The following is a 12,892-nucleotide window of genomic DNA, read 5'->3' as shown; positions in this document are numbered from 1 at the left end:
GGATGCAGTCAGGAAGGCCAACCATACTTTGTCATGCATCCACAGATGCATCTCAAGCAGGTCCAAGGAGGTGATCTTCCCCCTCTATGCAGCACTGGACAGGCCACAGCTGGAGTACTGCGTCCAGTGCTGGGCGCCGCACTTCAAGAAGGATATGGACAACATGGAGAGGGTCCAGAGGCGGGCCACTTGCATGATCCAGGGACAGTAGGCCAGAGCCTATGAGGAGAGGCTATGGGACCTTAACCTGTTCAGCCTTCGCAAGAGAAGGCTGAAGGGGGACCTGGTGGCCTGTTACAAACTAGTCAGAGGGGACCAGCAGGCACTGGGGGAGTCCCTGTTCCCCCGAGCACTGCCAGGAGTGACTAGGAATAACGGTCACAAGCTGGCAGAGAGTAGATTCAGGCTAGATATCAGGAGGCGCTACTTCACAGTCAGGGTGGCTAGGATCTGGAACCAACTTCCAAGCGAAGTGGTGCTGGCTCCTACCCTGGGGGTCTTTAAGACGAGGCTAGACGAGCACCTTGCTGGGGTCGTTTGACCCCAGTACTCTTTCCTGCCATGGCAGGGGGTTGGACTTGATGATCTGCTCAGGTCCCTTCCGACCCTACTAACTATGAAACTATGAGTTTCTAGAAAGAAACCCTAATCCTCTGCCAAAATTGACACAGTCACCCCTTTATGTTCTGATTAAAATTAAGTAGCCAAACCTGCATGTATGACTCAGCAGGAATTATCCTGAATTGTAATGCAAAACAATAACATCTGATGCTGAAGACTTTTGCATTAGAGCCTGCCATCCTGTTGTAGTCAACAAAAGGGAGTGGGAACCTATGAATTAAAAGAACAAGAATTTGGAGTACATGCAACAAACACAACTGCAGTCTCCTCTCAAGAGTGCGGCTCTCTGGTCATCTCAGAGTGTGCAGAGTCTCTATCCAGACCAGTTTGAAATGACTCAAATGATGTGCTTTCCAGCATCCCGTTAGAAAACATTCCAACAGCCTAGTTCATTAATAAGCATTTTTAATTAGTTATGTAGTTTACCACCACTAAAAAAGGAATCATCCCTATCCCCAAACAGTCTACAGTCCGGCCCAGACATATATAATACAGTCGATGAAAGATAAGGTGCAGGACTACGTGCAGATAGTCTCACTAGTCTGTTTGCAGCTGCTTCAGTGCACCATTATCAATGCACAGATATGGGGCATGTGCAAAGAAGCTCAGAGTGTGCATGCTGCAAACATTTTTTTATTCTATATTATATTGAATACTTATCTCACTTTCTCATAAAAAAAGCAGGGAGCTTTATCAGTGGCATGAGTACCTTTATCAGTACCTGAGTCCTGATCAAAGCTTCTCGAAGTGAAGCAGCTGATCTTCTGTTTTAAGTTTTCACCTGTCATTGAGAAGTCCCTAAGAAGAGTGCTGTGGTGATGTTTATATGGGTTCATATACTGGTTGCATATAAGAAATGTAGCTTTTTATTACCACTCTCATTTGCCTGCTGATGTTGTTTTGGTTTTTTTCCCCCTTTGTAACACCAAAAACAATATGTAATGAGGAGGCCACAGAGATAGTGATTGTCTGATGTCATATCCTGAAGTTCTGGAGCTCAAGTAACAATGTTCATTTTGTTTGAAGATTCAGTGGTTCTCCAACAAGGGGAACAGTATGGTTGATATGAAGGGTGGGCTGGGTACTCCCACCATGTATGCATAGGATGCACACATGATTGGGGAGGGGTGCAAATCCAGAGTCCAGTGCCTTGCTTGAGTAGCCAGCCTGGGTGCTGGACATATGCACATGGTCCAAAGTGAGACATATGGCTGAAATTATTCAGAAGGGGAAGGTTTACAGTCCCTCTCTAGCCCACTGATCCTTCCCTTCAGGGTCCCTCACAGACGGAGCATGCATGGACTCCTCAACACTTCCTCCTCTGTGTATGGTTGTATCACATTGGTTCTGCTGCTAGGAGACCCTCTGGGGGTATGTTTCACTTTGGTCATTTCCTACCATGCTTCTACCAAGTGGCATGAGAAAAGGCCTAGCCAGCTCAAGCTCGGTTATTCCTTGGGGCAACTTTCTATAAAGAAGAAAAGTCTGTTATCCTATTTCCCTACTCTTGCTAGAGTTTGGTCCTTTGAGGCCCTATCAACACTGGCTAAACTGTCAACTTTAAAATCCACTTTCAAGTGTGGTTTGAGCTTGATGGTGGCCAGACAGGATGTCTATATAGGAAATGTATATTGGTACAAAGTAAGTTGTAAACTGGTATAATTCCCTATTTGGATGCTCTTATACCATTATGAATGCCCTTGGTTTTTTAAGTTTAGTATACAGTGTTTTGGAAGGGATTGAAGCTAAAGTGAAAAGTCCGCTTTTATTCTGGAATAAAAGTAGCCACGTGGATAGTTCTATTGGTATAACTGCAGTAGTTTAACTGTGCCAACATATCTGGCAAAACTTTCTCATGAGCTCAAGGTTTAAGATGATGTGACTGGACAATGTAGAAAAGACCAGATGGAGCCTAACATGTTTCTAACTAACATCACCATCCTTGTCTCCTGTAGGTACTAAGTGGTGTTTCAGCATTTGTTAATTGAACTGTTTTAGATAACCAATTCAAAACACAAAGCTATTTTCCTATTATAGACATACTCATAGTGTATCCAATTTGTTTTTGTTCAGGGTACTTTACTCATTTTTTTTATTTAGTTATACAAGTAGAGAGAGCTAGTTACTAGTTAGCCATGTCAGTCTGTAGTCAGACAGAAGGCAGGGCAGGACAGCACTTTAGAGACAAACTCATTCAGAAAGGCTTTCTATATGAGGTAATCTGTAAGGTGCCACCCTATCCTGCCTTCTGTTTTATTTACTTCTGGAATTATTATCCTCCTTCTGGGCTGTAGTTCTGTGCAGATCACCTGTAAAACTAAAGAAACAATAGTACCATTCTACATCATTCTAGTAGACACAATATGGTTATGAGATGCACATTTGGAAAAGGATATTAAGAAAATAGAAGAGTGGTGAAAAATGACATGAGGAGTGGAAGGAGCAACATGGGAGTAATTTTAAACATATGATTGTAGAGGAGAGAAGATTCAGGATTTGAAGGAGTAAGAGACAGGATCATTATATATAACAGTGGTGCTCAAACTTTTTGCTTGCCAGGCCAGATGGACCACACTCAGTCTGTCCACAGGCCAGATGTGGCCCTGATCAAGTGTCCACGGTGGGCACAGCAGGACCCCATCTGGCTGCAGAGAGAGGGTCAGGGGGCAGCCTGGCCCAATCCTGCCCCGTGGTGGGGAAGGGGAAAGTGGGTGGGGCCGAGCCCAGATCTGGCTGTGCTGAGGGAGGAGTCATGGAAATTGGGCAGCGGGAGATCGTGGTCCCTACTTCCCTGCCGCTAAATTTCCCAACCTGTGGGAAGCCCTGCAGGCTAGATGTTAGCGGGTCCATGGGTTGTAGGTTGAGCACCCCAGTATATGAGTTTCTTTGTGGACCACACATGGAGCTGTATGGGTGAGCTCCCAGTCAGGGGGCACTGGAGGGCTGCTCCTTGGGCCACTCCTGTTTTTAGGGGGCCCATTACTTGACAGCCTGTCCTCTTCCATGCTGGAGAAGTGGACGGAGCTGTCAAGAGACAGCCCCTTGCACTACACATGGGGTGATTTAAAGCTGGAGGCACGGGAAAGCAAAACCAGGAAACGCCCCCCCACAACCCCTAGGTCCCAGCTCCCCAACTTTTAAAGTCTATAGAGCTGTGACCAGGATTGGAGGGGGTGGGGAGTGTTGCATTTAAAGCCCAGGGGCTGGGAACTGGGCCTTGGTTCCCAGGCCTGAGGCTTTGCAATCCCTGCCCACACTGCCCAACTGTGTAGTGAGGACAGCATTTGAAGCCTGAGAACCAGAGCAGAGAGACGGGTCGTTTTCCCAGGGCTGAAACCTGGTGGGACTCTGGGAAATCTCCAGCCCCAAGTGCACCTCCTTCCCCACCCTGCAGTCCTCCCAGTCCTGGGAGAACCAGAGTGCATTGGGCCAGGCTCTTCTCCCCCAGTGGGAGCCCTCCCAGGGCTCTTGAGGATTTGCACTGCAGACGAATGCCCTCTATGCCCCCAGTCCCAGCAATCAGCTGATTGACAGGACGGGGGCAGCATCCCCACAGGCTCCCTGACAGCTGGCCCTCCTTGGAGGGAAGGAAGGCGGGGGGGCTGTGGGATACCAGGTTTCCTCAACACCTGAGAGAAGCATTCAGCTGTTCAGCTTCCTGTGGGAGGGGAGCATTCTTCCCAGTTGGAAGAGGCAGATCTTTCTTGTGGAAAAGCCATTTTTCTTTTGCAAGAAAGCCCTTGACTGGCAGTATGCTCCTTTTGTGCTGGAAAGCTTTTCTTCTGACACAAGTGTAATGCTTAGATATGACCATGACAACCAGATAAAAAGGAAGCCAATAATTTGGTTTCTGAAGATGGTCAGAAAAAGAGCAATGACATGAATGAGAGAAGTAGTGTAGGGCAGGTATTAGGCAACGATGGCCCCCATTACTGCAGCGCCTGAATGCCTCACAGTCTAAAGTACTGATCCTCATGACGTTCCTAGAAGGTAGGGAAAGCACAAATAAAAAGCCTGACTTTGCAGGCCTTTGAATAGGAGTTCTGCCTGCAAGATAGCTTTAAAATCCATTCAGTGCCCAATAGACACGTGGGGAGGGTCCAGATGGTTTGCGACAACTCAAAGCTGTTTGAGGCACCGCAAACTGCATGGGGTGCATGTGCAAGCATTCACCGTGCTGCTAAATTCATCACAGCACAACGTCAAAATCTGACACGGGGAGATCCCAATGTCAAAAAAAGCCACAGAAAAAATGGTGTGGTGTACAGCTTGCACCACCAAAAAGGGAGCCTGGCCAGCCAGAGTCACACTCTGGCTGCTGGCCAGGCTTCAAATGGCTAGATTGGCACCACCGCTCCCTTGGGAGACCCCCAGGAGCTCAAGTAAGATTGCTAGGCCCAGTACAGGTGCTGGCCCCAGCTTTCCCTACTCCACCTGGGACAATTTGCCTCACATCAAACCTCACATGCAGGGACGTGTGCAATGGCAAAAAGCGGCATCACAAATTTGTGCCACTGCTATTTTTGCCACAGTAAATGCATGACTCTGCATGTGGGGACATGCTCAGGGTGGGCACCAACTAAATAATTTAAAATACAAGTCTTTGGGCTCACTGCTGGAATAACTAAATAGCATTCAATGGCTGGTGTTCCCCAGGAGGTCTGACTAGATCTTCGCAATAGTCCCCACAGTCCTGAACGTACAAGCAACTGTACCCTGGTTTGCTTTCTAAACAATCTCAATCCCATACTGCTTTCTGTAAGTGAATGGGGGCATGGGACAGCAAAACCAAGCATATGATAAAAGTGAAAGGAATCCAGACTCCAAAATTTAGAACACCCAATAAAATGAAGAAGTACAGGTGTCCTACTGAAAATTTGAAGTCTCTGTTTAGAGATTCCCTGCATTTCATTTATAATTTCCACTCTGTTACCCAGTTTACTCCACAGCATCTTTTACAAATTAACAATTTCACATAACATAGAAAGGAAACTAGCATGGGGCTCTGGGTAAATGAGACAACATTTCCCCTTGGAAATTCAGAACACGTGTGTGTGTGTCTGCGAAGTGTCAAGGGAGAGGCAGCACTGTCCATTATTTCCTGTCATTTCTGTCTATTTTTTATGCACATGAAATGAATTAGCTCATTTCATTCTAAAATGTAAGCGCTGCTTTTCTGCTGCCATATAACATTGCTGGTTTTCTAGGGCAGTTAACCTGGGAAATGGGTACAGTAGAAGTTATCAAATGTCAGGCTAATGAAGTTTCCCACTGAAGAGTAGAAGCAAGAATAGGTGACTAGAAACTAGAAATGCTGAGTACTGTGATGGACGCAGTCATTGGTAGGATATATGATCTTGGGTAAGTTGGGCCTCAGTTTTCCCAGCTGTTAAATTTGAATAATAATGCGTATGTATCTGAGGGGAGACAGTGAGGTTAGCTAATTCTTGTGCAGTCCTTTGAGATCCTTTCCAAAACCCAATCTTGACATAGGAAATATTTGTGCTGGGTCTGTCAAATGAATGTGTAACTGAGGGGTTACTTAACTAGTCCATTGGTCTGGCTGTAACATTTGAGAAGGAGACACCTAGCATCAGGGGCAGATCCAGAGGGAGTACACTGGCATGGTTGCAGCTGCCTTGCGAATCACGGTGATCCCTTCTGGATTACAAGAGTAGCAACAAAGGACTTTAAGTCTTGGAAGCAGGCAAAAATCTCCCCTCTCCACCCCACTTTCAGCACCTCCTCCATCTTTCCACTTTCTCTCCCCTGCCCTCCTGTTCCCCCTTCTCCCACCTGCTGCTGTTGTGATGTCTGACTCAAGGGGGACAGCAGGGGAGCTCCAGAGCTGCTGCTGCTCTACTTCAGCCAGGCTGCACAGAGCCTGGCTCTGGGGAGGTGGTGGCAGCAGTGGTTGGTTCCCCATCCCTGTCTAATCCCTCACCTCTGCTGTTTCCCGACAACCCAGGAGCAGGTGCAGGAAGAGGAAACAGCTCCCTGGATCACTTCTCCCTGCAGTGCTGACTGGAGCAGGGCAGGAGCACCTGAGACAGCAGCAGTAGTGGCAGGTAGATCTCCTGGACCCCTTCTTGTGCCCAAGGGAGTCAGGGAAAAAAGTCGGAGGGGGCGGGGGGGAGAGGAGGGGCTGTGCCATGAACACAGATAGGAAGGGAGCGATGCCGAGAGCAACTGTGGGGGGAGATTCTTACTTGATTGCACCCCCCTTTTTAAAATCTTGCATCTTCCCATGCCTGCAGTGAATATCCTGGGTCCATCCCTGGCCAGACCAGCATGGTGCTGCAATCTGTCCTGTCCCAGAGAGCTCTCTAATAAAAAGGAGCTCCTTTCATACTTTCAGAATTACTAGGTAATCCCCTATGTCTATATTATGTATTATACATACACACAGACACATATTACACACACACGGATGCGTACACACATGCATATAACAGCTGTTTTGTTTGCTTTTCTCCCAATGGTTCCCTTGTCTTTGCTAACACTATGTTTCTCTCTTCCCACCGTAGTGGACAGCTGCACTACAGTAGTAACTCTGCTATTTGCTTAAGGAGCTTGTGCAGCTGAGTGCTTCAGGGCTTAGCCTAGGCCTCAGGAGTCCAAGGTATGCTGGTCAGATTGCTTTCTTGTCCTGTATATCTCCATTTCAAAACTGGGGATAAGGACACTGATTTTCCCTGTAAAGAAGTCTTTGATCTGCGGATGGAAAATGCTCTGTAAACTCAGCTTTATCACACTGAGGCTGTCTGCAGGTGAGTGAGTCTTTTACTTTACTGTTATCTGACTGCCCTACAGGAAGCCAGCTACATTTCCTGGGCAGGCTTAGAGCACAGTACTTCACACGTAGGGGAGGATCCCACCAGTTAACTCTATATGCTCTGGGCACTAGATACATTTAAAATGCAATATATTGCCCACAGAATAAAAAAAAGGTCTTCCAACAGCAACACTATCTTGCAGCTCTTTGATGGGTGCAGGAAGCAAAAGCAGTGGCTGGTCTGAGATGCCCCCAGTCCATAATGTGTTTCCCTCCTCAGTGAGCCTGTAGTGTTGCAACCATGTCTAAAGCCAGGGCTGAATGTTCCAGTAAAGAAAATTTGCTCGTGAATTCAAGTTGTTCACATTTAGCTCTGGGGATTACTTCCAATACTTAGGGCTGAACACAAGCCAAGCATAGAAGCCTCTCATAATGTGTCTTTGGTTATTATCTCATAGACACTAAAGAAAAGCAAGAAGCTTTCTGGAGGTATGGTTGGAAACATAGTGCTCTATTCAAGCATCAAAGGACTTTATCTAAAGTCAAAAGGACTCTATCAAAGTAGAAATAACCTTTACCAGTGATAGGAATAACACTTTAAACTATTAGTCTGGAAAACATTTCACAAACACGGCTTCATCTCTAATTTAAGTCTGTGAAGACTGGAAGCTGTTATCAGATGCTCAGTGGCCTCTGAAAAAGGAGCCGGTGTCCTTCCCAGCAATCTCACTAGAGAGGCCAAAGCTCAGATGGGCCAAAGAGACAGTGCTCCCTTCACAGGCATCCAGGTAGTTTCCAGGTCAGTGGTGGTGTGCAGTAGTGAGAACAGTGGTACGTCAATCCGGTGCCATCCCCAGCAATACATGCGTCAAAGTAACGAGCAAAAAAGGGCCCAGACAAACCGAGTGCCTGCTGGTGATACCATTTGTTTACTTTCAGTCTTTTGCTCGGCCCAAACAGCAGGATTTGGTTGGCTGGTTTCATTTTCTCCCTCTCTGACAGTGCAGTGGTCAGACCACAGGGTCTGATTTTACATCAAGTAGTCCTGGGGCCAGGATCATCGCTGAACTGAGTTTAGCCTAAGCAGGGCAAAGCATGGGCTGCCAAGCCCTTTAGTGCTGCGCCCAGCTCTAGTCCTGAAGGAAACAGGCTCTCAGGCTACTCTAACCTGTGCCAGCTAGTAGCAGTTTGCAAGGGACCATCTTTTCACTGAGCATCTGCAGGCAGATCACTGTTAGCAGGGGTAGGCCATATCCCACTCCCTTTGTCCCCCATCACTGACCAAAAGGGGAAGGGCTGAAGCAGAAGTGTGATCCTAGATCATCTTAATCAGTTTGTGTCTAGTCTTTAAGCAGGAAAAATCTTCACTGAAGTCAGCGGCCATTTTGTCTGGGTAGGAATGAAGGGAAAACTAAGGACACAGAGACAGACTCGCAGCGTTTCGTACAAGTTTGTGCGTGCATGCTTCCAGCAAGGCCTCAGCCAAGCAGCTTTTAGAGCAGGCTCAGGAATGGGTGCAAGGGCTTCTTAGAATATTAAAACTAGTAGTGAAAGTCACAGGACTTTTTTCCTTTATACAGTTAAAGCTGAATTTGAGCAATAACCCTTCTGATTTCTCTGGGGGAGGAGATATGACGTCTTGAGGTAAACCACACATCCCGTAACCACGGCTGTCATTTGTACAAGCTGCTTCTCTACAGAAGTGGCAGAGTTGCTTTTCAGCAAAGTCACACAATTATAAAAGGGGAGCGATTCCAGTCAGACTGGGCAGCAAAAAGGAAGAAAGCTCAGCCACAATAAAGCTGCCATCGAACCTGAAAGGAAAAAGACGTCAGCAGCTGAGGGCAGGGGCTCTCCTTTTCCTGGTATCTAGCTAGCTATAATTGTGTGGAAAGAAATCGTGGGCGGGACAGTTACTTACTATCAAAATGTTTTAACCTAACTTACAAACCAGGTGTCAGGGTGGGGTGAAGGCCCGATTCCGTGCAGCATTGAATTGATTAGCCTCTGTCAGGGCTAAAAACCAGGAAACTTATTTAAGTGCTGCCACGGAGTCTTGAAAAGAATTGGGATCAGCTCCCTCTGGGCCTAGTTATCTGTCTCACCTGTGAGGAAAGCAGGGCTATGTCAGGGGTTGAGTCAAATGATGAAATATCAGATAGCAAGAGACCGGAGGCATTGCTCCTTATAAAAGAGTCTGGTCAGGAGGGGAGGTTTTGTGGGGAGGTGAGATGCATGAGAGGGTCTTCCATAGAGGGCTAGGGAGAGGGACCAGGTAACAACCAGAAAGCACAGGGGGAAGACACTGGGGCGGTCTCTCCAGAGAGGCACAAGGGCTGGAGTTGAGTTGGTAGAGCTCCCTGGCTCAGAGGGACCTGGAGAGTTGCCGTCTGAAGTCCTTACACAAGGGCGGCTGGGAAGCCCTGGAGCAGGGATCAAATGTCATCCTAAAGCTGTGATACAAAGGTGACTGGGGAGCCCCAGAACGGAGCCAAAGTGAGGTGGGGACCTAGAGCCAAGGGTGAAGATGACTCAATGACTTGTTTTGTTTGGCTTAATCATCACCTCTAGAAGAAGGGCCTAGACTCTACCAGTTGGGTCAAAGAGCAAATGTGCTTTGAGGCACTAAACTGGCCCATCCAGGAGGAAACTGAAGCCTCTGAAGTGAGAAGAGGGAAAACTGAGCCTTAGAGCATTGGGTACAAAAATGACCTTGATACTAGTGCTTAATTATGAAACCCAAGGCATCTAAGTTTAAACTGTTTTAGTTAAGTGACTGATGAGACCCCATGTCACTAGGGTAGCCATCAGACAGGACAGTCCAGTTGTTCTCTGTCCTCTATTGATACAAAACCAGACACCTTTATGTCCTCTATTTTTCTCTTCAAGAGAGACATAAAGGCATCCGGTTTTGTATCAGTAGAGGATAGAGTAGCAGAAAACTGAAATGTCCTCTATGATGGCCACCCTACATGTCACTGAGAGCTTGGGAATCTGCCTGATGTGTATTTGACCAGTCTTCATTTTTAGTGCGTTTAACCAAGCCCTAGCAATGTAATGTAGAAAAGGAGGTACAATTGGTGAGAGCTGAGGTATATTGCCTGATTTTTATCTGGGCCCAAAACTGAAATAGCCAAGGGTTTACACATACTACAGGTGAGGGGTGAGCTGCATGGACCAAGTTAAGTAAGGATGTTCAACGCTGAGATAATAGTGCAAGCCAGAGGTCAGAGCTGGGTTATGAAGCTTGTATTGCTGTCCTGTTGCTGGCTTAAAGGAAGACCTGGATATTTACTTTCCTGAGCCCTGCTTTACCCATCCCCTTTCCCAACACAGAGGTCTGAGGCTTCTGTTTTTGTTCCTGTTACTTCATCCTTCACAACTAAGCTATGACGAACATGATCAGTCATCTCGCTGGCACCAAGCCATTTCTCACAGTTACTGACTCCCTGGCAGTGGTGTGAGGACTTTCATTTAAACAAGGCCAAACTCTAGGATAACTTTATTTTTAGCATTAAACCACCTAACATTGTTTTCTGACATGCAGGAAAAAGTCTGCTTCGGTCCATAAAAGGCTACAGGGGTGCTTCTGCGGGGGGATATTTAACATCTCTGGCTGCTGTAAAGCCTTTTAAACAAACTAGGATGGCAGGAATGAATGGGCTTTATAAAGGAAATAGGGAATAAGAATTGACCCTCTCCTCCAGCTCAATCTACTGTCTTAGGATCTCACTCTCCTCTCTAACCGCTGAGCTCTAAAATGACAATGAATCCCAGGTCACCTCAACTTTGTAAAGCTACCAAGGAGGAGACACAATCAATGCTCCTGACTTCTCCCTTCGCACAGGCTTTAAACAGTATTTGCAACAGCACTGCTTTCCCCCCTGGTGGATGCAGAGATGGTGTTTGATATGCTAATGCATATATAGGCTCTCAAGTTCAGGGATGTTAGGTAGCTGAACCTAGATATGTTGTTTTAAGGGCTCTGGCAAAGGTTCAAGAACAAAAGCAAGAGACAGCCAGTTCCCATCTGTGGGCATGTCCCTACATTGCACTGGGGCAAACCTTGTGATTTAGCAAGTGTGAGCCTCGCACCCTGAGGCCACTAAAAATATTTTTAAAAAATTGTTAAAGACTTCCAACAAAAGGACAGAAGCATAAATAGAGCTCAGTTGTAAAATCCATCTGCAGCTTTTTCATGCCCTAGCATTCGGGGTGTTGAGAGCTGAGCTTTTGATCTGGGACCACTTACAAAATTCAGAACGGAGTCCAGGTTTGTATTTAAAATATATATATATTGATAAAGCTTAGTGGTATTTGCATCCATCTCCCATAATATTTCAGGCTGATACTATTTTACCCTGATCGCCTTCTCTTCCCAAGACAAGTGCATTGCCCCATTAAAAGCAACTACACAACTGTGAAAGAGGAATGTGGTCAAGGCTGCTGGGGCAAAACCTGATTCTTACTCAAAGTGCAACAGAATGTGTGCAGCCTGGCTTAGGTGTGGGCACAAATACTGTGCGCCTGGATTAGGGGTGGGCACAAAAAGCATGGGAGCACATGTGGTAAGAAACCATGGCCTGCTTTGAGAGCTGAGTAGTTACAGATTGAAATGCCCTGCTAATTCATTGCACCCGCGTCTCTTGTGCTGGTGCTATTGCAAGCACCAACATTCTGGTGCAAAATTAGAGGCTTGTTTTAAAAGCTTTTAATGATTATGTAGAACAGGCGTGACCTTTGCATTTAAGGTCTTGTCCAAAACATGCACGCACGCAGCAAACTGCACGGAGCCCAGCTGATTTCCCTTTAGGAGAAAGGACTGAAACAACAGAGCTATGATTTCGATCTGTGGTTTCAGGTAATAGAGGCTTCAGGTCTGGTGTGCAGAGAAATAAGCTGTCCTTCCTGCCTTTCAGGTGGAAGTCATTCATTTTCACCTCTTCTCCTGTGCAAGCCACACTGGAGATCTTCTATCTGCAGTGCTGATTTGTGTTTCATATTCAGCTTCTATCTCACAAGTGGAATATCACCCACTGACCACAAAGGACACTGTGGGTACAGTACAAGCAATAGACTCATACTGGGCACTAGGACTGAGCAGTGCCAAGTAGATGGGAGAATTTTGCCTCATGAATGGTGACAGTGACATAGACTTGACTTAAAAGAAGAATGAAATAGCTATGATAATATCAGCTAAGCTGGTGCCATGGTAATGCTTTGCAACTGAGCACACAGACACTGAGAAGTTCTTTCTATATGACCACAGAACCCCCGGCAGATGAGCACCAGAAGTGAAAATGAGGGCTGCAGTTAGATATATCTATACAAAGAAGAAAAGCCTACCTCAGCCAGTGCTCCTCAGCTAGTGCTCCAGCTCCTGAAACCTGTGCTCTGTGCCCACTGAAAAAATGGCCAGGAACAAGATGGCAGCATCCTCCAGAACTAAAACGTGTAACAGAGGATCCTAAACAAATAGTCCTTGGAAGGGAAAAG

Source organism: Gavialis gangeticus, unplaced genomic scaffold (assembly GCF_001723915.1).
Source record: "Gavialis gangeticus isolate Ggan-Ray unplaced genomic scaffold, GavGan_comp1, whole genome shotgun sequence".
Classification (NCBI taxonomy): Eukaryota; Metazoa; Chordata; order Crocodylia; family Gavialidae; genus Gavialis; species Gavialis gangeticus.
The sequence above is the reverse complement of the archived record's forward strand: the minus strand, read 5'-3'. Positions refer to the sequence as shown.